The sequence below is a fragment of the Manis javanica genome, chromosome 16 (assembly GCF_040802235.1).
Source record: "Manis javanica isolate MJ-LG chromosome 16, MJ_LKY, whole genome shotgun sequence".
NCBI lineage: Eukaryota > Metazoa > Chordata > Mammalia > Pholidota > Manidae > Manis > Manis javanica.
The window spans coordinates 48347715-48372287 of NC_133171.1; the positions used below are offsets into that span (position 1 = coordinate 48347715).

Here is a 24573-nt window from a genome sequence, read left to right on the forward strand (position 1 = left end):
AACCTGCATGTATGAAAATGTCTTCATTTTCTTTCATACTTGCTTTATACTTTTCTTGGGTATAAAATTCTAAATTGGATAATATTTTCTCTGAGTTTAACAGGTATTACTCTTTTAGTTTCTATCTTCTGTTGTTGCTAATGGAAAATCTGATGGTATTCTGATGCTGATTTTTTCCCTTTCTTGGTTGCTTTTAGGATCTTATTTATCTTTGTCTCCAATGTTCTGAAGTTTTATGATAGTCTGCTTTACCATGGGCCTTGTTTTAGTGGGCACACCAAAGGCCTTTTCAGTTTGGAGACAGATTTTCCAGTTTGGGGAGATTTTCTTGAATTCTTAAGTTCTAACCAACCTCCTTCTCCCCTTGCCCCTAGTTTCCCTAGTCTTTCTCTCTGGAACTTTTATTATTTGTGTTTGGAATGTATGCATTGATGAGTGTTTTGATTTTCCCATCTCTTCTATTTCTCAATTTTTTGTCTCTTTGTTCTGCTTTCTGGGAGATGTCTTGAACTTCCATCTTCAGATGCTTCTAATTAGTTTTATGTTTCTGATATGTTTTAATTTTCAAGAGTCTTTTTCTCTGAATGTTGCTTTTTAATAGTCTTCTGTTTTTGTTTTGTGGATGGAATAGCTCCTCTTTGCGTATGTTAATTAGAGTTAATTTGTTTTTCAACCTCCCACAACATCTCTGTTTCTTTAAAATATCTTTACTTAATCATTTGTTTTGATTTTTCATTTAGGAGATTTCCTTAAATGTATAGCCTTTGCTGTCTTACTCTTATTCCATAACCAGCCACTGAAAAACTGAAAGCTGGGTTTGCTGGAGTGGGGACTTCCAAAAGTTAATTGTTGGTCTTCATTATACCAGGGACCCAACTTTTTTGGGGGGGGTCACCTCTAGCAGTCAGTATTTGTAGGTGCTTTTCTCTTGGCTATGTTCTTCCCCAGAGAGTATGCCCCAATCATTGACTTATATACCTGGCTGCAGCATTTAGGGAAAGAGCTGGGATATCTACCTTTCAGAGTATCAACTTTCCCTCACTCACAATCTTTTTAGACTAGTAGGCCTGCCCCTATTTATGCTTAAGTTCAGAGTCTTTCTGATTTCCAGATAATAAACTTCCCATTCTCTGATCTCTGGCCTTCTTGGGGTCAGGGTGGGAATTTTGCAGTAGAACTCTTACCTTATTCTTTTTTTTTTAAATTTTATTTTGGTATCATTAATCTACAATTACATGAAGGACATTATGTTCACTGGGCTCCCCCCCTCACCAAGTCCCTCCCACCTACCCATTCATAGTCACTGTCCATCAACATAGTAAGATGCTGTAAAATCACTACTTGTCTTCTCTGTGTTGCGCAGCCTTCCCTGTGCCCCACACACACTATACATGTTAATTGTAATGCCCTCTTTCTTTTTTCCCGTCCTTATCCCTCCCTTCCCACCTGTCCTCCCCAGTCCCTTTCCCTTTGGTAACTGTTAGTCCATTCTTGGGTTCTGTGCTTCTGCTGCTGTTTTGTTCCTTCAGTTTTCTTTTGTTCTTATATTCCACATATGAGTGAAATCATTTGATACTTGTCTTTCTCCACTTGGCTTATTTCACTGAGCATAATACCCTCTAGCTCCATCCATGTTGTTGCTACCCTATTCTTTTTAAAGCCCTCCATGCTATCTCCACTTTCAGGTATGTTCTGAGATTTTCTGCTATATCCTGGCACAGTTCATTTTCCTCTGGGCTTCCTCTTAACATGCTCTTAGTTTTTACTTTCTTTGCCCTGCTAAATCCAGTAACTTATCCAGCTGCTTATCAGGTTCCAGAAACTTTGTTGTAATTGTTTCTTATTCCTGACTTGCAGATTTACTGCCATTTTAATGGAGTTACAGAGGGAGGAGAGAGGTAAGTGCAGGTGTTCAACACATCATCTTTCACTGAAAATCCAGGCTTATCTCTTTGATGCCCTGTTTCAGTATAAGACTTCCTAGGTGAATAGCTTGTGGCAATTGCAAATTTTTGCTACAGTAGCAGAATTGTATATAACAAATTCATTTTATCTTTTTGCTACTCATAGATTAACCCCTACATATAACTTGCTATAAGAGAATGACATCTGAATGGCTTTGGGAAGTTTACAGAGAGAATAATAGAAATTTCGACCATTATGTTCCTTTACAGATGAGGAAACTGAGACCAGTGAGCAAAAGTGGGTTACTTATATTCACTTATCTATCTGAAATAGAACCGAGTCTCTTCTGTGTTCTTTTCATTACAAGTATGGTCCTATTGTATCTCATTAAAGTAACTGAAGACAAGAACCCTTTACCCTTTGCTTATGTTACCCAAATGTTAATTTTGTATAGGCTTTAAGTTGCAGTTACAGAATTTTGTTCTTTTTTATATTTTTCTTCCTGTTATTATTTGGGGTGTAGTTTTATTTTGGCGAACTTTAAAACTTGAGAAAATTTGTGACTCACTGTTTAAAGATGTTTCTGCTTTGAAGAATTTATATTTAGCGTTTAAGAGGTTTTTTTTTCCTGCCTACTATTCCCTTCTCAGTGGATATCAAAAGTTCTTTGAGGGGGAGGGTGGAAACTCTTTCCTGAGTATAATTACAGCAGGTAAAATTATTTAGAACAAATTGGAATACCTGTTTAGGAAACAGGTGTTGAAAAAAATGTCATCAGATTTCTTTGGAGAAATCCTAGCATGCTTTCTTTACTGATGTTTAACATTTCAATTCTCAAGTCTTCTAAGACCCCTTCTCCCTTTTACTCCATGCTACATAAATCTTTTGCCTTACTTCCCCTTCCCTTCTATATTTTGAACTTTGTACAATTTGGCCCCAGAACATCACCAAACTCATTATATGCTGACATAGAATTCTTTGGTTATTTTTATTTGTATGTGAAATCCTGGGAACAGAAACCCTGCTTTATACTTTTGAATAAACCCACTTATACACATATTTTCAGAGTGCCTTCTTTGACTGAGTTCTGGACTCCTCAGTAATATCCTTTGGGGGACATATTAGGTCTTTAACAGATTCCTGATGGTTTGGTATAAATTTACCTTTTCTGTAGTCGCTATTGTGAGGCATTTGAAAGAGTGGGCTCTGCCCCTTCCTTTGTGTCACATTGGTGACTAGCAGTAACAGCTGGGAACAGAGTGGGGAAATCCTGTTGTCTGGAAGCTAAGGTGTCTAATGTTCCCTTACTTGGAAAGTAAACATGTTGGAAGAGAAGCCCTCAGAGCTTCCTTACAACCTCCAGATTTCACAGTCATAAAGAGGTGTTCCCAGTGAATCAGTGAGACCCTTTATAACAACTGACCTACAAAGAAAAATAATGTCTCTTAGGGTTGAGTGGAATCCAATGGAAATTTTTCAATGACTGAGCCAAGCTGTTGCGTACATAATCTGCAGTAACCTAGAACACTCAGAATGATAGAGCATTGTTTTTTCTCTCCCCTGCGTCTGAGGTTAAACAATGCTTTCTCATCATCATACTTCAGAAATATATTAACTTTTATTTTTTATTGTGAAATGTGTCATATGTGAAATACACTTTAGAACACATGTTTATTTTAAAGGGTAGTAAAACAAAAGCTGGGGTAACCATCCTGTAAGTGTAAAGTTCTCTGTTTGATCTTCCCTTATGCCCCACCCTAGGTTATCCAGTTAACCCAACTATTATCACGAAAGTTAGGATTTGGGTTTTCTTTATTGTGTTTAAATTGTAAACCTGAAAACAAAAACAGCTCAATAATGAAAGGCCTTCAATTTTTTTACACGTATATTTTTTTATACAAGATAATACAAGAAAAATAGGTAATATTATTAAGCCATTGACTCCTCCAAGCACTTTCCACATCATAACTCTCCAACAACTATGTGAGATAGGTGAGGAAACTGAGGCTAGGAGCTAGGAGATGGGTCCTACTGGGAATTAATATCCTTTCTTCATCTGTGAAATGCTGCTGATTCTTAATCTCATTATGAAATTAATTGAACAAATATATGTGAAAACACCTCACACAACATGGTATCTAGTAGGAGTGTAATTGTTTATAAATGTCCTCTTTCCATTAAAATTATTACTCTGTGCTGACAAAATTGTTGTATAATATTTATAAAATGTGCTTGGTAATGACAGAATTAATACTTTAAAATGGTTTGAATGTTTGCTGGCAGACTGAACTCAACCAATTCATAATATTTATGATATGTGGGGAATATTAAAAGCAGGATTAGATATAAGCACAATGATGAAATAGCAGCTCTGATGTGTGCTCATTTTTGTGGCTGGCATTGCTGTTCCTACAAAGTAAATGGGATTTGGTATTGTTTTTGTTTGCATATATTTATCTTGGTGACTGGGGAGAATGCAAATATTATGCTATTGCTTTTAGGTTATTTTAGGTTTTGGTGAGAAGGAATTCCCACTCTGGCTAAGAGCTTATGCCCTTTATTTCTTATTAAGCTGTTAGTTAAGACCAGGGTATTACTTAACTAAAGTAAAGACCCAGATATCAAACACATTTTAGGATTCTTAAGCTCTACCTGAATGATTAGGCTCTTTTATCCTAACATGCCCCTCAAGCCCCTGGAATATTCAAATATCAGTGTCTCTTCTTACCAGAATAATGATCTGAAGTCTTTGCTTGTTTTTGGTAGCAAGGAAAGAAAAGCTAACCCATGTGCAGCTCTTGTCAGTTTATAGTGCACTCACACAGACATTTTCTTACTTGATCTTCATTGCATGCTTGGAAGGGAGTAGAGCTGACGTGATATCCATGTCCAAGTGAGGGATGTAGAGGTCCCAAGACATTAGTGAGTTGTCTGAGGTCACACTGCTAGTAAGTGGATAACCTTAAACCCAAGCCTTCTGATTCTAAATCTAACGCTTTTTCACTCTCCCATGGTCTTACGTCCCTTATAAATTAACAGACCCATCTTGTATCTTATTAGATGTGGAAATTAATCAATGAGGCAGATGCATTCCTAAAATCATTTTGGTTCTAACTATCACACAGGCATTTAGGGAAGAAGATTCCTAATGTGGGGCTTGACCACCTTTCAGTCTGAGCCTCTGGATCTTTTATACATCATCATATTGATCCCCAATTGTTCTTATTTAAGAAGGCTACAACAATCTGAAATGCTTTTTTATTAAAGTATCTTTGATATACAATCTTATGTTGGTTTCAAATATACAACACAGTGATTCAACAGTTACCCATATTATTAAATCTTCACCCCCTCCAGTGCGGTTACCATCTATCAATGTGGTAAGATGTTACAGAATTATTAACTATATTCACCATGCTGTACTACCACCATCTCATGACCAACTTACAATATGAAATGTTTTGTTCTAATACAAAAGTGTACGTGTAGAGAGGTGATAAAATTGCAGTTTACAGTGGTAACTGCTGTGTGAAGTTTTCAACTGAAAATACTTTATAAATGTTAGAATACACATTGCCTAAGAAGTAAAATCTGAGATAAATGCAAAAGAGGGAGGTCCTCTCTATCAGTGATTCATTCAACCAACAGCATACGTTAAGTCAACAGGACACAAAAATGAAGGAGAAACAGTCTTGGTCCTCAGGAAGCTCACAGTCTAGGTTGTCATTTCATGTATAGTGTATATCAGAGCTTCATAAACCCATGGACCACATTTCTGTCTAATGGTGAAAAAGCATTTTAATAAACAGCTTATATTTATATAAACAGCTCAATTCATTTGGTAAGTGAACTTAGATTTACCACCCAGATGAGTCAGAGTATGTAAATGCAATCCTAGCACCCTTTGTATTTCACATAAAATCATAAATCTGTTTTTCAGTTTCTGTGCAGAGATCCTAAAGTTGAACTTAATGCCATTATTCAGAGCTGTTAGTGAATAAAACCAATGGCAAACTAAGAACTTAGAATCTTTGAACAGTAAAGTCAGCAGATCTTGAAACTTTTGTTCATGCTGTCCATGCTGTGCACAGAAATGTAACATGTTTCTTTTTGCATTATTATTTACTTTATGTGATATCTGCAAAATTTTGGAATTTAAATTTTAGTGGGACTGTAGACTGCATGCCACCTTAGTGGGAGAGTGTGAACTGAAACCCAGGCCTCCTGAACCTAGTCCAGCTCTCTTCCCACCACTCTACAATGGGCTTCCTAACTTAGTGACCAACAGAGATTTAATTGTGATCTTCTTAAAAATTTACATGAGGTTTCTTTATTTAGTTTTGGATGCATGAAAATTTTTTCCTTATTTAGTTGAAGGAGTGTCTTCTGCCTTTGTATCTTCCAAAGCTTTTGGCTGTTTTTACTTTGATTAGCTATGACTGATCATTTATGGTTAAAGTAATTACTTATGACATCAACCTAAAAGTATGTTATTTTGTAGACTTTCTATCCAACTATAGAGAAAGCATCTAACTCAGGTTCTGAGCCACTGGTTCTTTGGCAGTGACAATGAGAACATTGTTTCTACTCCAGAACAATCAGCATTAGAAGGAACTTCCTAGGTTATCATACCTACCTTTTCTGCTCTCAGGGCTATCCTGAGGCAGCTGAGAGGTATGTGTGAAAGCACATGTTGCATGCATGCATTCATGCATGAATCTTCTGATTATCTGTATACCTGAGACTTTTTGTTATCAGATACTTTCCTACATGAGCTTACAGATTGGAATAGGCTAAAAATGTGACTGTGTCAAGGAAGACACTTAAATCCAGCAAGGCATCCTTGATAGTAAAATTCCAGAGTGAATGGGTGGTAGGAAATAAGCCTACAGCGTTAGTGCCTTAGAATGTGAATGGCAATAACACATGGACTTGAATTTTTTCTTTGTTTAATAGCCAGCCTCTTATTCTTTTATCAATATTTACTGAGCACCTAGTAAGGAAGAGGAACTTTTTTAGGTATCACTGATGTTCACTAAATAAGACAAGATGTTGTTGCTGTTCTCCAGGAACTTACAAGGGAACGCAGTTACAAAATACAGTTTAGAATAACAAATGATTGTTTGTTGGAGTGTGCCACATGACTGACCTTGTTGGAAAGGTATAATCTTGGTTGAATTGTTTTCTGATTTAAATGTATTAGTATTCTCTTGGTCAACTTTTTAAACTTTTGAAAATATTATTAAATGTGTATAATATATTTAAATATTTATATATATATAATATATAAACAATATTTTAAATATATAAACTTTATTAAATGACCATTTAAATGAATGTCATCCACACTTTTAGTTTGTTCCTGCTTGTAGTGATTTGTTTTATATATCTGTTATTCCACTCCCCTCCATTCAAAAGTATATTGCACACACCTAACATGGGGTGGGTGGGCACGGGGAAGGCAGTATAGCACAGAGAAGACAAGTAGTGACTCTATAGCATCTTACTACCCTGATGGACAGTGACTGTAATGGGGTATGTGGTGGGGACTTGATAATGGGGGGAATCTAGTAACCACAATATTGCTCATGTGATTTTATATTAATGATAACAACAACAAAAAAGTTCTGGAATATGTGTAGATACATTTATTTTGCAAAAAAAATGGTATATTGCAGTAGTTTAAATGATGTAAGTGGGAATGTATTTGAATGTGTAGAGTTTTATTGATAGTTTTCAGAATTAAGATGACTTAAAATTTCCCTGTTTTGAAGATCACCATCATAATTATTGAAGTCATTACTCTTCAAATTAATAGCTGTTTCATAGGGCTTTGAAGCCTCAACTCTATGTAGTAACATATCTAGGTTTTATTTCATATAAAACTGATTATTGTAGTCAGCTTTTGGGGAGCATCCAACATTAATTCAGATAACTTGGATTTAAGTGTAATTAAGTTAACTTTTAATCTTTCTGTGTTCTTATATTTAAAATAGTGTTATTTGGATAGCAAAGAGGAAAATTTTATGGATATAAAACTCCTATCCATACAATGTCAGCTTAGCTTTCTGGACAAATTTGCCTCAAACCTCCAGCCTAGACCATTCGGAATCTGTAAGCTCTTCCTAAAAGTATTTGTGGCTTATATCATCTTGCAGTGGCTTTTGCCTCCTGGGCCCTTACTTTCTTGCCTTGTGCCTCCAGCATGCACTTGGCTCTTCCTCTGATTTTCAGAAAGGTCCTGTTAGCACAAAGTATTTTTGGGTCTAGTACACCTAACTGAATAAAGAAGGCAAAATAGAAGTGGGGTGAGCCTTACATTGCATTAATGCAGCTTCCCTAGTAAGGCATCCCCATTCTTAAAATGTTTTCAGACCTTCCTTGACCTGAGAACTTCACCCCTACCTAGTCCCAGCTTTGCTTCTCTATACTAACTCTTCTTTTCTTCTCGTCCTTTCTGTCTCCTCATGATTCTCCCTGTTCTTTTCAAAGGTAAAATAATAAATTCCTCCTCTTGTTTAATGAAGAGCAAACAATTTCTTTTTCTTGACAACCATTTTGGGATGTCAACAGCGATTCTGCAGGGAACCTTCCACCCCAAGGGGACTGGAGGACATGAGAGGTGGGGGACCCATATTGGGGGAACATATTTTCACAAAGAATGTTCCTTTTAAGGGGAATGCTTGTGTTAGTTATTAAGATAACAAAATAGAGAACTTTGATCTTGTTACGTGGCGGCTGACAGTTTACTAATCTCAAGCTAATTGAGTCCTGCTTCCTGAATAAAGTGTCAGAAACCTAAAAAATTATTATACATGTAATTTGTCCAGTTCTACATTCCAGACATCTTTGATTAACATAAAGTCCTGTGTATAGAATGTATGTTGCTTTTAAAGAACCATGCTGCTTGCCCAAAAGTCATGATCCCACCTAACATGAAGGAGTCACCTCCTGGCATCTTTCAATGTAAATTTCACTTACACAAAAATAACTTTAGCTTTTAATATTTGAGTATTTTTGTTACCATGAATATGTTTTTGATTTTTGTGACAGTTTCAGGTTATAAGCAAAGACAGTGTGTAAGTTTTTAAACCCTAAAACAAATGTAGAAGTGCATTTTTCAGGAAGTAAACTTTATATGTTCCATTTATGGGTCAGTCTGTTCACAAGGAACTGAATTGTTGATTGCCCTTAGCTGAAAAAAAAGTCACAGCTTTTTTCACTGTTTTACATGAATTATGAGGACTGTAGGGAGTTCACTAAACTGCATTGTAACATGCTGATCCTTTTTTGAATTTATAAAGAAGATTCATGAAATTGCTTTTGTCTTGCCATATATTAGCTCAACCTTACAGATTGTTTCCCCCCATAGGTAATAGAGAAGAGGAAACCTAACCAATGATTGTGGAATAATATGGAAGAAGATAGAAAAAACTTGTTTAATGGGTAAGAAATAAAGCTATGATAAAAAGTTATTAATGAAAACCATTCATCATGGTCTTATGTATGGCCAATCTGCCATAGGTTGCTGTGCTCTTAGTATGTGATCAGGCACTAACTTTGTCTTTTTTTTTAAAGTGTCGTTGATATACAATCTTATATTGGTTTCAGATGTACAACACAGTGGTTCAACAGTTACCCATATTATTAAATCCTCACCCCCTTCAGGGCAGTTACTATCTATCAACATAAAAAGATGTTACAGAATCATTGACTGTATTCTCCAAGCTGTCCTAGCTTCTCCAAGCTAGGACACTAGCTGTGTCCCCAAGTCACTAGCTGTGTCTTATTCCCATTATAACCTTTCACCACCTTCTTCCTTCTTACCATTATGAATTGTTCAGTAGTATGAATTAACTTGAGCTAAAAGAGGACACAGCCATATATGAAGATGAAGATGGGACCTGGAGAGTAGCCACCATACTAAAAGAAGTTGAGGGTGGATCTGGAAGATTCCTGGTAGTTGGATAGAAATGGTGTCTGTCATGACCTGTCAAGAGTATTAACCACCTCTTCTCACTTTCCGAACACTGCCATTTGCTGTGATGTTAGGCTTAGTGGGGAATCCCATTCATTTAGGCAAGTGTAGGTTGTGTGCCAAGTGGTAATCAAATAAGAGTTCCACAGAAAGCCCAATAAAAGATGTGACTCCATTTATGAGATATGAAAATTTTTAATTATGCTATTCTATACAGTCTTATTATCAATAATTCAAACATTAGAGATAACCAGAACCCCCTACCTGTATCTTAGCTCCCTCCCAGAGTATATAAGTATATGATATGTATTTGTGCAACCTTCTTTGCCTAGTGGCTAAAAATGTGAGAGTAGGAACCAGACAGTTTTTGACTAGCCACTATTAACTTGACATTTGGGCAAGTTAATTTCTCTGTGCATCAATTCCTTGGGTATAAGTGGGAGAATAAAATATCTATCTCATAGTGATGTTAAGGATTAATTAGTTCTTATAAGAAAACTTAGAATAATGCCTGAACATAGTAGGTATTTAGTCAAAGTTAGCTGTAATTCTCATATATATCCAGTTGGCATTTTTATGTACCACCTCTCCATAGTTGAATCTTTTCCTGATATACTTCAAGAGTTAAACCATCTCAGATAAGGTAAACCCTGGTAGAAGGGTTTTTAAATTTTTTCATGAAAGTTTTCCTTTTGGCTTCAAACTTCATTTCTCTCAGAGTATGCTGCTAGATTATGTGTGAGAATGGTTATATACCTTCAACTCTTCTACCTGTGGTATGGTGTATATGATACTTACAGATATGAATGAATGAACAACTATGTTCAGGCTATGATAATTTCATCTTACCCATAAGAGTATCTATGTCAAAGCAGGATGCACAATTCTCTTGTTTCTAGATAGGTATGTCAAATTTTTTGTTAAAAGAGTCCTTCAGTCTACTTTGAAGGACAAATCTTCTTGAGTTTCTTGTTTCACAGAATCCTAATAATTTTGAAAATGTCTTTTATGTCCTTTCCATGACTTGTCAGCACTTAGGTGGTACAGACCATTACCTATTTTAAGAAGAAAGGACATTAAAGGTCATCTCTCTTTTTTTTTGTTAAGGTATTGTTGATATACACTCTTACGAAGGTTTCACATGAAAAACAATGTGGTGACTACATTCACCCATATTATTGAGACCCCCCATACCCCATTGCAGTCACTGTCAGTCAGTATTGTAAGATGCCACAGAGTCGCTGCTTGTCTTCTCTGTGCTGCACTCTTGGAGTTTGTGAGTCTGCTGCTGTTTCATTCCTTCAGTTTTACTTTGTTGTTATACTCCACAAATGAGGGAAATCATTTGGTATTTGTCTTTCTTTGCCTGACTTATTTCACTGAGCATAATACCCTCTAGCTCCATCCATGTTGTTGCAAATGGTAGGATTTGTTTCTTTCTTATGGCTGAATAGTATTGCATTGTGTGTATGTACCACATCTTTTTTATCCATTCTTTTACTGATGGACACTTAAGTTGCTTCCATATCTTGGCTATTGTAATAAGCATAGGGGTGCACCTGTCTTTTTTTTTTTTTTTTTTTTTTACACCTGTCTTTTTGAATCTGAGAACTTGTTTTCTTTGGGTAAATTCCTAGGAGGGTAATTCCCAGGTCAAATGGTATTTCTATTTTTAGTTTTTTGAGGAACCTCCATATTGATTTCCACAATGGTTGAACTAGTTTACATTCCCACCAGCAGTGTAGGAGGGTTCCCCTTTCTCTGCATCCTCACCAGCATTTGTTGTTCCTAGTCTTTTTGATGCTGGCCATCCTAACTGGTGTGAAGTGATATCCCATTGTGGTTTTAAGTTGTATTTCCCTGATAATTAGTGATGTGGAGCATCTTCTCATGTGCCTGTTGGCCATTTGAATTTCTTCTTTGGAGAAGTGTCTGTTCATATCCTCTGCCTATTTTTTAATCAGGTTATTTGCTTTTTGGATATTGAGGCATGTAAGTTCTTTATATATTTTGGATGTTAACTCCTTGTCGGATATGTTGTTTACAAATATATTCTCCCATACTGTAGGATGTTCAGCTGATGGTGTCCTTTGCTGTACAGAAGCTTTTTAGCTTGATGTAGTCCCATTTGTTCATTTTTGCTTTTGTTTCCCTTTCCCAGGAGATACATTCAGGAAAAAGTTGCTCATGTTTTATATTCAAGAGATTTTTGCCTATGTTTTTTTCTAAGAGTTTTATGGTTTCATGACTTACATTCAGGTCTTTGATCCATTTGAGTTTACTTTTGTATATGGGGTTAGACAATAATCCAGTTTCATTCTCTTGCATGTAGCTGTCCAGTTTTGCCAACCCCAGTTGTTGAAGAGGCTGTCATTTCCCCATTGTATGTCCATGGCTCCTTTATCATATATTAATTGACCATATATGCTTGGGTTTATATCTGGGCTCTCTAGTCTGTCCCATTGGTCTATGGGTCTGTTCTTGTGCCAGTACCAAATTGTCTTGATTACTGTGGCTTTGTAGTAGAGCTTGAAGTCAGGGAGCGTAATCCCCCCAGCTTTATTCTTCCTTCTCAGGATTGCTTTGGCTATTCAGGGTCTCTTGTGGTTCCATATGAATTTTAGAACTATTTGCTCTAGTTCGTTGAAGAATGCTGTTGGTATTTTGATAGGGATTGCAATGAATCTATGATTGCTTTAGGCAGGATGGCCATTTTGACAATATTAATTCTTCCTACCCATGAGCATGGGATGTGTTTCCATTTATTGGTATCTTCTTTAATTTCTCTCATGAGTGTCTTGTAGTTTTCAGGGTATAGATCTTTCACTTCCTTGGTTAGGTTTATTCCTAGATATTTTATTCTTTTTGATGCAATTTTGAATGGAATTGTTTTCCTGATTTCTGTTTCTGCTAGTTCATCATTAGTGTATCAGAATGCAACAGATTTCTGTGTATTAATTTTGTATCCTGCAACTTTGCTGAATTCAGGTATTAGATCTAGTAGTTTTGGAATGGATTCTTTAGTATTTTTTATGTACAATGTCATGTCATCTGCAAATAGTGACAGTTTAACTTCTTGTTTACCAATCTGGATGCCTTTTATTTCTTTGTGTTGTCTGATTGCCGTGGCTGGGACCTCCAGTACTATGTTGAATAAAAGTGGGGAGAGTGGGCATCCTTATCTTGTTCCCGATCTTAAAGGATAAGCTTTCAGCTTCTCACTGTTAAGTATGATATTGGCTGTGGGTTTGTCATATATGGCCTTTATTATGTTGAGGTACTTGCCCTCTATACACATTTTGTTGAGAGTTTTTATCATGAATGGATGTTACATTTTGTCGAATGCTCTTTCAGCATCTATGGAGATGATCATGTGAGGTCATCTCTTTATAATATTTTCCTCCTATATTCTGAGGCTCTACTAGATTATTATGAACTATTCTATCTGCTATGACTGTTTTAGATACAACTTATAAAAACAGAATTTAATTATGCTGAGTATTTATTATGTGTCAGGCACTGTTTTAAGTGCTTTACTCATTTATTCGTTATCATCATTTAATCCTGTCATCCACTTATGATGCAGATACTGTTATTATCTTTCATTTTAAAAGATGAGAAAAGTGAGTCGCAGATAACTTGCCCAAAGTCACATTGCAAGTGGCAGCTTTAGGATTCAAACCTAGATCTTGTAGTCCAGAGCCTATGATATTGGCCAGGGGGTGTGGCCTAGTTAATAAATGCTTATAAGGTTTGCTAAGGTGGGTGTGAATTTAAATATGACAATAGCCAAATATCTCCTGAAAAAAGTCACCATAGTTAATGTATTTCTGCTTGCTGTGGGAAGAAAAATTTAAAATCACATGTCTTAAGTCTGGGAAAAATGATGAGAGATGATTATTCATAAATAATTTTTTTTCTTGACCTTATTTAAATGAATACATCTGTCTTGGTTTATTGTGTATCATTTGTAGTAGACAAAAACCTCCTGAACTTAAGGAACAGTATGTACATGTTTAGAAGGGATTAGAGTGAGTTGATTTGTAGATTTCCATTTAGCTGCTATTGGTAGAAGGATACAGACAGGAAGGTTGAACTGTGCAACAGTTTGGAACTGATTGGTAATTGGAAATTGTTCTTTTGTCCTGTTAAGTAATATTTGAATGACAGTCAGCAGAAGGTTGTGTATGAGAAGAAAAAGCCAGAGAAAGGTGACTTATAGGTCCTATAATTAGAATGTCACTTATAAATGATGGTCTAAAGAGTAAATGTACATTAACAGTCGACATTTATATAGGAACTGGAAGGAGTTATAGTATGTGGTTTTTGTTCTGGGATCTGTCTTGTCATATGGAAGCACTGGCTTTTCTTTTTTTCAAATAGCAGCACTTCATTTCCTGTTGAAATACAGTAAAGTACAAAGAGTATGTGACATTTAAAGTAACAAGTATGCTGATGAAATGTCTTTGCTTTCCTGTAAGGTGTGGCTACATATAGTTGGCGATGTTTTCTTCTCTCTGCATCTTTTTTTTAAACTCCATATCCTTTTTTGAGAATCCCTTATGAATGTTCATCAGAGTTATGGCTCTTAGTATATATGTCCTTTACAACAGTGTCTTAAAGGGTTGTCCAGGGCCCCTGAGACTCTTATGAACAAAACTGTGAGATTTATGAATAAAACTATGGTCATAACAGTATTAAAACATTACTTGCTTACAAGTATGCAGTGGAGTTTTCCAAAGGCTGCATAATGTGCAACCAGCTAAATACAGAAACAGGAGAATCTAGCTGTCTTCCTTAATCCAGACATTAAGATTTGCAAAAATATAAAATCTTCCTCTAGATTTGCAATGAGAGCACTGGGGTTTGTTTCTACATTGATGTATCACAATGACCCCAGTGTGGGCCAGAAAGTCCTAGTGCCCTGTCTAGTGACTGGATAGAGTGGTGGCAGTGCCCACCACACAGCTCCTCCATGGACATTCTAGTGACATCCTTGTAGACTGGGGCTGTGTCTCCCAAGCTAGAGAAGTGAAACTTCTGTTCCATTTTCATAATTATGCTAGAGGGTGTATTCTAGAGTATAAGGAGCTGTGAAAACTGGAGAAAGGACAGCTTGGTTTTAAACAGGAACACCATGTGACCTTGCCAATGACCCCCACTGATATGTACCAAATTTGGAACGTTCTTTATATTGTTTGTCCCAAACTTTCGGAGGACCAAAAAAACCTTTCAGGATAGCCTTCTATTTGACAGTATTAATTAAGCATTTACTATGTGGTAGCCCTGTTCTAGGGACTAGAAAAAAGTCAACGAATAAAATAAAAGCAAAAATACTTCTACCTTCATGGAGTTTCTATTCCAGACTTTGAGTCCTTTGCTCTAGTCACAGCTCTCTCTTCAGGGGAATCTCAGAGTTGATGATAGCCACTGTAGATACTGAACATTGCCTGGTGTTTCTCAATGTCTGAGTGCTGAGGACAGAGTGGGAAATATTTGACATTTTGTGATTTTTGATTATTAAAACACACCAAATGGTTTAGGAGTTTTACAGTCTTACCTGGAACCTAAAGGTGGGCCTCTCCAGTCACCTTGTTGTGGTTATTTTAATCTTGTTTTGTTTTCAAAGTTAGTACCACTTCTATCAGGAAATTTAACTTTAAAAGAATTAAATGCCAACTGATGTTAAATTTATTCTAATTGTTTTTTATTATTTGAAGAAAAATGTTCACACATGCATGAGATTTTCCTTGCTTGGTGAGTTGCTCCCAAGACCCTGTAATTTGTTTAATAGACTTTTATACAGAAAGAGATTACTTGGCTCATTAGATTGAGTCACTTAATAATGACTTGAAGGTTAACTAATGCAGCCATCAGACTCCTGCTCATGGGCTGGATGTCTATCACATCGCTCACTAACTTCAGCCATTTCCAAACGCAGACAATTGGAATACCATTAGAATATTAATGGAAAAAGAAACTGACATTCAAAATGTGAATGACCAAAAATCATCTCTAAAGGTTATTTTAAGATACACTTTAACAGAAGCTCTTTTTTTTTTAAATTGGAGAGCATTGTGTCCTTACCATCATTGAAGGTATGAAAGGAGCTTTTTAAATTAGAATGTACCAAATGGCTGTTGCCTATTCACCATTGCCACCTGTCAGGCACCCTACTCTAAGCTATTCCTGGTGTACCAAAGATCAGAATGTCTAAGGTTCAAATAAAACCCCAGTTTTCTGCCAAGGTGGAAGAGATGTAGTCATTTGGCTGCTCAGGGTTGATGGGGGTGAAACTGAGAGATACTCTCTTTTTTTTCATCCCACACCTTACCTCCATCTTCAGAGGCGTGTGGGGCCTCTAATCTTTGAGCCTTTCCAGATTCTGAAGTTCTAACCAGCTTGCTTATTTATTTCTCCCTGATGTAGGCAGCATTGAAGTTTTAGCATGCGCTTATCTATTACACTTTCCTTTCCTCCATTTACTTTGCAGATTCCAAAATACTGATGATAGCTTTCATCTGCTGTTGTGTCATCTCCCATTCTTTCTGTCCTGATGAATTTATGCACTTTTTTACACTTTATTGTGACATTACTGGGGTTTTGAGAGGATAGGAGCTAAAAGTGTTTTCAATCTGCCATGTTTTATTGGAAAATCAGGTTTTAACATATAGAGTGCATGCAACATACCAAGAATTGAGTTAGGCACCTGGTCTTTTCTCTAATTTAAAAATCCCTTCATGTTTTATTGATGTTAGAAAATTCACGTTAGTGTTATTCACCTATTATTTTTTGAGCACCTTCTATATGCTGGGCACTATCACATAAATTATTTCATTTAATCATCATAGCTCTGTAAGGCATATAGATGTTAAACCTCATTTTAATGAATATGGAAACATTTAAAGTCACAGATGTAGTAAAAGGTAATACCAGGTTTAAGATAAGGTTTATACTACATGTGTATCAACTATCTATTGGATATTAGGCTGATAGCTATTGTGAGTTTTTAAGCAGGGGAATGCAGTACTGGATGAAAATGCTTTTTTTTTTGTTTAATACAGTGATAATATTTAAGGTCGTAGTAGAGCTAGAAAAATAGGAGGCCTCAAGGTCAGCTAGCAGTTAAAGCAGTAGTAATTCAGGATTATTAGTGTTAAGGGCCTAGATTAATGTGGAGAGGGCAGCAGTAGCGATGGGGAAGGTAATTAGGTTTTAGAAGCCATTGGGCTGGTGACATTTGAATCCATTCTCTTAAATAAGCTGTTGTAACAAAGAGCCTAGACATGAGTGTGGTACTCTCCTTTCTGAGTACAAATTCATAGGTTTTGGTAGCTGATTTGACTGTGACATGCATAAGGAGTTAAAGAGAATGTGAAGTTTTCAAGTCAGGTGACTATTAGTGCCATATCTAGGACTGGGGAAAGGTGGGGAGAAGTGCATGGGTAAAGTAGTAATTTAACAACATTGCAGGTGAATTTCATGGTTTCTTGGAGCTATGAATACTGAGATGTCTTCAGTATTCTTTTCTTTGTTTTTTTGACATTGTCTGAATGCCCTGTAATCATATTATGCACTATTACACAAAGTTGTCTTCATTCTGTTATGTTGTTTCTTGGTAGGCAAGATAGACTTATGTTTTGAAACTAATCTTTAGTAATTTTAAATCTATTACCTGAGGGTCATTTTTTTTCCTTGTTGGAAGCAAGTACTCTGATTGTATTAGCACATAAAGGTTTTCACAAATCAATTAAAAAAAGACAAGAAGCTAGTATAAAAGACATCAATTGACAGTTTATATAAAGAGAATAAAAAAGATCAATAGTCACCATAATTAAAGACATAGAAACAAAGATTATATGAATGTATATATGTAATTTTCAAATGTCAGATTGAAAATTGCTTAAAGATGTGTCAATCCCCAGTATTGGGGAAACACGCAATCTCAAATACTGGTGGGAGGTGAATAAGGGAGTGTAAATTTATGCAACCTTTTTGGAAGGCAGTTTGATGATATCTATCTAAAATTTAAATGCATATACATCCCTTGACAAAGCAATTCATCTTCTGTAAATTATCTCACATACATACTTGCATAAGGCTGTCATGACATATGCCCAAGAATATCCATGGTGCCTTGTTTGTAATAATAAAACAATGAAAACAGCATAATTTTTTACTTGTAGGGGAGTTAGTTAAATGAGTTATGCTGTCCATATCATAGAATATGACATAGTCTTTAAAAAGAGTGAGGTAAAGCCAGATATATGGGAAAATGTTCAAGATATGTTGTTAAAAAAAGCAAGATGTAGAATAATGTAGATGATGGGGTCCAATTTATATCAGAAAGTTATATTTCTAAATGCATAAAATATTCCTGGAAGTGTGCCCCAGTAGGGCGCTCAGTTAACCATAGTTACCTCTAAAGAAGTAATCAGGGATGGAAAGCAGATGGAGAGTTTTACTCTTGAAATTTTTATATTCTGTACACATACTATTTTTTTTATAAGTACATAAAATTGATATGATAAAAGAAGAACTGGTTCCCCTTTGCTAAACTAAAAAACACTATGGAGAGTTTCAAGCTTTATCTATACCTCATCCCTGTTCTTCACCCTACTCCTTATTATTTTGAAACAAATCCTAGGTATTGTTTATTCTATAAATATTTTTTTATGTTCCCTTAAAGGGTAGGAATTCTTTTTTAAAAAATATATAGCCACAATAATCACACATATAAAAATTGACAGTAATTCCTTAATATCACCAAATATCTAATAATATTCAAATATCCCCAATTATTTGATTTTTAAAAATAGCTTGTTTGAACTCTGTGTTCAGCATTATGCAAAGTCAAAGTCACACTAATTCTCTAGGGTAAAGGTACCAGGCTAGGAATATAGACATCTTCATTGAGCTCAGTTAAAGGTCGAAAGGCCAGGAGCAACTTGGCTTGGGATGTTTGAGTGTTCCGCAAGGGTATCTCAGCATAACCCGTGACCTCACTGTGAACAGCCCTAGCAAACAGACAATAACCCAGCCCACCTTGAGGGCAGGGCAGGTGGTACAAGTCCACACCCTAAACCCTCAGTTCCCAAAAGTCCTCAACTGCCTATAAATCCCCTAGACAATGCACCATCCTGGCTCTCTTGTCCCCTCCTGGCGTAAGCCAGGAGCTCTGTCTGTCTGCTCACTGTATCTCCAATAAAAATCTCCCTGGCTCTCCTAAAAAAAAGCTTGTTTGATTCAGGATCCAAATAAAGTTCAAACATTGCAATTAGTTGATTGCTTCCTTCTCTCTTGCCTTCCCTGCTTTTTCCTTGTAATTCATGCGTTAAAGAAACGGAGTCATTTTTCTTGTAGAGTTTCCTTCAATGTGAATATTGGTGACTGTATCCCAGTAGTGTCAGTTAACCTTCATTATGTCCTTCACTATGTTTTATATAGATTTATAGTTAAATCTAGAGACTAATTAAATTCAGGTTCTGTTTTTGGGGAAGAAGTACTTAATAAGTGTTGGTGTATATTTCCATCAGGAGATACATAATGTCTTGTTATCTTTTTATGTGTGATGTTAGTAGCCATTGATGATCATTGCCTAGGTTCATTAATTCATCTGAATCTTCCATAAATGGAGGTAGTAGCTTGTGGCATTGGCCAATATATTAAGTATTCTAGGGTATACAACATTTAGGTACAGGTTCTTTTAAACACTTCATAACTTTTTATATTGTCTGCAGCTCTTTCTGTTGGTATTCTAGTTGATCTGTGCATCTTTGCATCATGGTTTAAAGTCCTTTGTTTGATCAGATTGGTGTTTTCAAACCTCAGTTAAAAAATTACTTTTGCTTTTTCAGTTTTCATCAGGATATTTTTCTCCTTTTTGCAGGTATATAGAAGGAATCTTACACATAAGTATTAATAATTTGTCAAAGAGAACATAAAGTAGAAAGTTGTTTGTTCATTCATTCATTCATTCTTTCCTTCAACAAAGTTTATTAAGTACCTGCTGTGTTCTTGACACCATGTCTGCCTCAGGTTGGTTATAGCTGTGACACAGTCAATCAAGCAGACAATTACAGGGCAACATGGTAGATGCTGAGGAAGGGAAGGCACACATGTGTGCTCTAAGAGTGCCTGGAAGGTACACCTAACTCAGTCTGGGAGGGCAGTGGAAGGTTTCCTAGAGGAAGCATAAGTAAGAATTGGGCTAAGGGAAGAGTGGGTGACCAGGGGTGTGAGGAAAATATTCTAGGGGAGGGAACAGCTGTGGAAAGGCCTGAAAGTAAGAGAAAGCAGTTCATTAGGGGAACTAAAAGTAATTAGGAACAGCTGGAGCAAAGCTGCAGTGTGAGGCAAGAGAGATGGGCTAGAGAGGTGTACAGGACCAGGCCATGAAAGACTCGAGGAGCCGTGATGAAGAGTTGGGCTTTATGCCCAAAGCAGTGATAATGATATATTTGGATTTTAGGCTGAGTGAGGGAAGACTTATCAAAAGGCAGTTCCAGTATTGTGGGCTAGAACTGATGGTGGTTTAAATTACATTAGAGGCAATAGAAATGGAAGTCGTTTTGTTCATTCTGTAAGAGAAAAATTAGTTAGCACCTTTTGTTTGGTAGGTGCTGTTCCAAGGCACTTGGGATTCAGCAGTGACCAAAATAGGCAGAACTCCTTGCCCTCATGGAGCTTATAGTCTAGGGGGGAGAAGGACAATAAATAAGTAATATACACTATGTTTAAATTGTGGTAATTGCAAGGAAGATAAATCAGGAAGGGGAATGAGGATAAGGGAATGTTAAGTGGGGAACAATCTTATATAGAGTGACTAGCGAGGGCTTCCCTGAGAAGGTAGCATTTGAGCACATACCTGAATGAAGTGAGAAAGCAAGCCATTCCGATATCCAGGGAAGAGCATGCAATGCAGAAGAAACAGGTTTTGCATGGGCCTTGAGATCAGAGAGTGCCTGGTATGTTGGAGGAACAGTGAGGAGGCTAGTGGCTAAAGAGGAATACGTGAGCTTGAGAATAAGGGGTGATGAGGTCAGATGGCCTTGTTGGTCATTGTAAAGATGTGATGGAGAGAAATAGAGTCAAGATTCAAATGAGAGAATGAGTAGGGTTTGGGGATCGACTGGATATGGTAAAGGGGAAAAAGTCTTAATCATTGAGGTAGGGAACACAGTGATATGAACATTTTTACTTTGTTTAAGAGAGTAAAGCATCTGGAGTGAATAAGTTTAGATACCTATTATCATGCAAATCTTTTTTTTATTACAACACTGGGGCAGAGGCAATATCGATTACACCCATTATGAAGCAGGAAGGGTTTCTCACCATAGGACAATTATCCTTTGGTTTTACAGTTCTCTAACTAGGGACAGATTTGACTGTTCAGCAGCCAAGGGAAAGCCTGAGTGATGGGGCAGCAATTCTGCGCTAGATATGGATGGAGGCTTTAGTGTACTGTACATTGCCCCCTAACACATTATCACATCCCACGTGTGTCTCTGCATGTGTACACACACACACACACTTGCATTTTGTCCTTATCTGTAGTCTTTAAGATATCTGCTACATTCCTAGTTGACATTGACCTAGTTAAGTAGTATAGCAGCTGCTTCTACTGGGAGAGAAGTCATTATGATTTTGTGTCTGTAATAAACATGGTTTCAGGAGATGTATCCATCTATTGTATCATCATTTACTGATGATCTACATCAAATCTCTGTGTGATGCCTGGGTTACAGAGATGACAATGACATGGTCATTGTTTCATGTCTCAAGGACTTCATAGTCTAATAAGGTGGACAAAGGAAACCAGGGATTGCATTTAGGCATGCTATATATAATACTGGCTTTGAAGAGGGTATTTTGGGAAGACCAAGGAAGGGTTTCTTAAGCGCTAGGCTGTGTTAGGTAAATATCTAAAAGAAGAAGATAGCTTCTGAATCCATAGCTTTTCATTTACTGCTTATGTATGTAACACTCCCTTCTACCTTCTGTCCTTTCAAAGACCCTCAGACCCATATTCCTGAGGAAAGCTTTGTTTATGGGTCCCTGAGTGACTTTCCTTATTCTTTCCCAGTATTCTGTAGACTATAATAGCCAGAAGGAAACAACTACAAGGTCACTTAACAGAAAGCAAGTATAAAGCAGGTTCATATATAGTTTATCTTATGTTAATTTATAATTAGAATTAATAAACTTATAAAAATAGAACTATTTAGAAGTAAATAAAATGGATTCTATTCATAGAACAGTATTTCTCAAATTTGTCACATCTGTTTACCACTGTCATGATTTTTGCCACATTCCAGTAAAATCTGTATAGTTACTTAATATTTTTCTGTAAACCAAATTATGTTTTTTTTTCTAACTTAAAAGCCCGCTTGAACTTTATCCTAAAAAGTAGCCATGGAGTTGTGGATTTTCTGTTATTCCATAAAACACATTAAAATAATATATGAGTACTAAATTTAAAAATATTTACCCCTGGAGACTTCTAGTTCTGGATAAGACTAAGCATATTCCACCACTGAATGCAGCTAAAAACCTGGACAGAACACACAGAACAGCAATCTGAGGACTCTGAAAAGTCCATAGTAGCAGGTAGATTAGAGGAGACCACGATTTAAAGTACCATCATCCAGCTGGGAGTTTCCCTTTTTATTTCTAGTGTTCTCTGGCCTGGCCTGGACTCTGTGCAGCACAGGCCTGGAAGTGGGCACCAGGAATAGAAAGAGAGAGTTCCAGGATAAGCCCTCTAGTTCTGACTTGAGTGTGAAAAAAAATTTCTAACACCCAGAGAAAGAGAGGTGGAAACTCCCCCGTTTAACAAATTTCTCTCCATTCCCTCATGCCCCAATCTCTAGGTAATCCTTGTGGTGTTGGTGCTGGTGGTGAGAGCCAGCAGGGGCCCACAGATGCCTCAGAACTCTGAGGGAGGGGAACCTCCCTCTCTAGTCGGAGAAGCTATAGTCCTATAAAGGTGGGGCAGGCTCCCATCACTTTTTCTTTCTGTTTTCCTACTGCCTAGCTCCCAAAATACGTAGTTAAATGGGTTAGTTAGCAAAAGCCCCAGATTTCTGGCTGGAGCACAGAAAGGGGAGCTACAAGGAACTGAAAAGTACTGGGAGACACTGGAGAGGGAGGGCCTCGGAAAGCAACCCCATTCAAATTGTTCCAAAATTTCTAGGCTTATCCCCAAAGTGGCACATTCGTGGATCTGATCCTAAATAACATACCAAAACTTTGAGAAATGAACTGAGGTGAATCTTTGTCCAGGTCCTAAACTGGCCACTGGGTAGCACTCATGCCAGACAGATCTGGATAGCTCTGCAAAGGCTTTGAATGTGGAATGGACATTTAACTCATACCCCACAGAAGCTTGGTTGGAACTTGTAACCTGAATCCAACCAGCTTGATTGCCTGCTAAAACAAAAATAGCAATATTTTCCTTAGGATTTAAACAAGACTCAAAGTCTCATAATATTAAAAATGTACAGGATAGAATACAAAATTATTTGGCCTACAAAAAAATAGGAAAATTTTAACTGATGTGAATGAGACAACCAACAGATGCCAACACTGAGATAATACCTCTCCCCTACACATGGGTTATGCCTTTATTTCAATTTGATTGGCAAGCCTAGGGGGCCACATGTCCACTGCTGGACTAGTGACCATTGCCAGGGAGTACCTTGCACGAACTGGCTGGGACTTCTCAGGACCCCCCACCTCTCCCATCTCCGCGGAGCTAGTGCTGAGGCCAGCTTCTCCTGAAGTACATGGCCCTGTGAAGGAAGAGTGGCTGCTCAGGGTAAACACAGACACATAACTACAGTCAGACTTCATAAAAACTTATCTAATGGGTTCTCTGATTGGTAAGGGACTTTTCTATAGTAAGGTACAAAGAGGAATGAAAAAGAGATAACCTATCTTATGGCTCATTGCAAATTTTATTAAGCCCTTTATGTGTTCTCCCTTTGTGTGTGATTCTTTCTATTTTTATTTTTTTAGGCAGATGGATAAGTCAAGGCCAACTGTCACTTTAGCACTGAGATAAGTAACCAGTTGAAGAATGCAGATGTAGAGAGCCACCCCTTAGGCTTTGTAGCTGCAGATAACAGCCCCTGACCAGCAATTGCTATCTAGTCAGCAGTCCACATCAGCTGCCACACCGGTCCATGGATTGTAGCAGCAGACTCCGTGTACGAACGAATTTTGGTGCAGTTTTCACCTGCCATCCTCTCTTTGGAAAGATATATTCTAGGTGTTCATCGATACTCCCTAGGTTTGTCTGCCACTGTGATTTCTCTTGAGTCCCCAGTGGTGCTGTATCATTTGAAATTTTGCTTTAGTATGTCTTCATAGTGTTTCCTTTTCCTATTCTGCTTGAATTATCTCTATGCACACCAGCTACTTAAGAATGCAAAGCAGAGAATTCCAGAATGCATGCTTCAGAGAGAGGATACTGAAAGTAACAGAGCTTTATTTTTGTTTTACTTAATTTAATTTAATTTATTTATTATAATTGGTAGTATTACAAGTTCTTAAAGCCTTAAGTGTATCAAGTTTTAAGCTGTGCAAGCAAAAAAGGGGTCTGGAGATAATTTTAAATTGTAAACAGACCTACAGCATTAAAATGGCAAGAGTAGATTGTGAGGGATTAAATAGTTGGATTTTACTTG

At 36.9% G+C, this 24573-nt stretch overlaps 1 protein-coding gene across 3 annotated transcripts in view; it reads left to right on the plus strand.

Annotated features, from left to right (window-relative positions):
- The window catches only part of USP49 (ubiquitin specific peptidase 49), an 87417-nt gene that overhangs the window by 21329 nt on the left and 41515 nt on the right, over window positions 1-24573 (plus strand). For 2 of the 3 annotated variants that reach the window (XM_073224423.1, XM_073224424.1), the window contains exons 1-2: window positions 1862-1898; window positions 9278-9351. The exons of the other annotated variant lie outside the window; for it this stretch is intronic. The gene's annotated coding sequence lies outside the window, so the exon portion shown is untranslated. Of the gene's footprint in view, window positions 1-1861; window positions 1899-9277; window positions 9352-24573 lie in introns of those variants that run through there. 3 annotated transcript variants of the gene reach the window in all.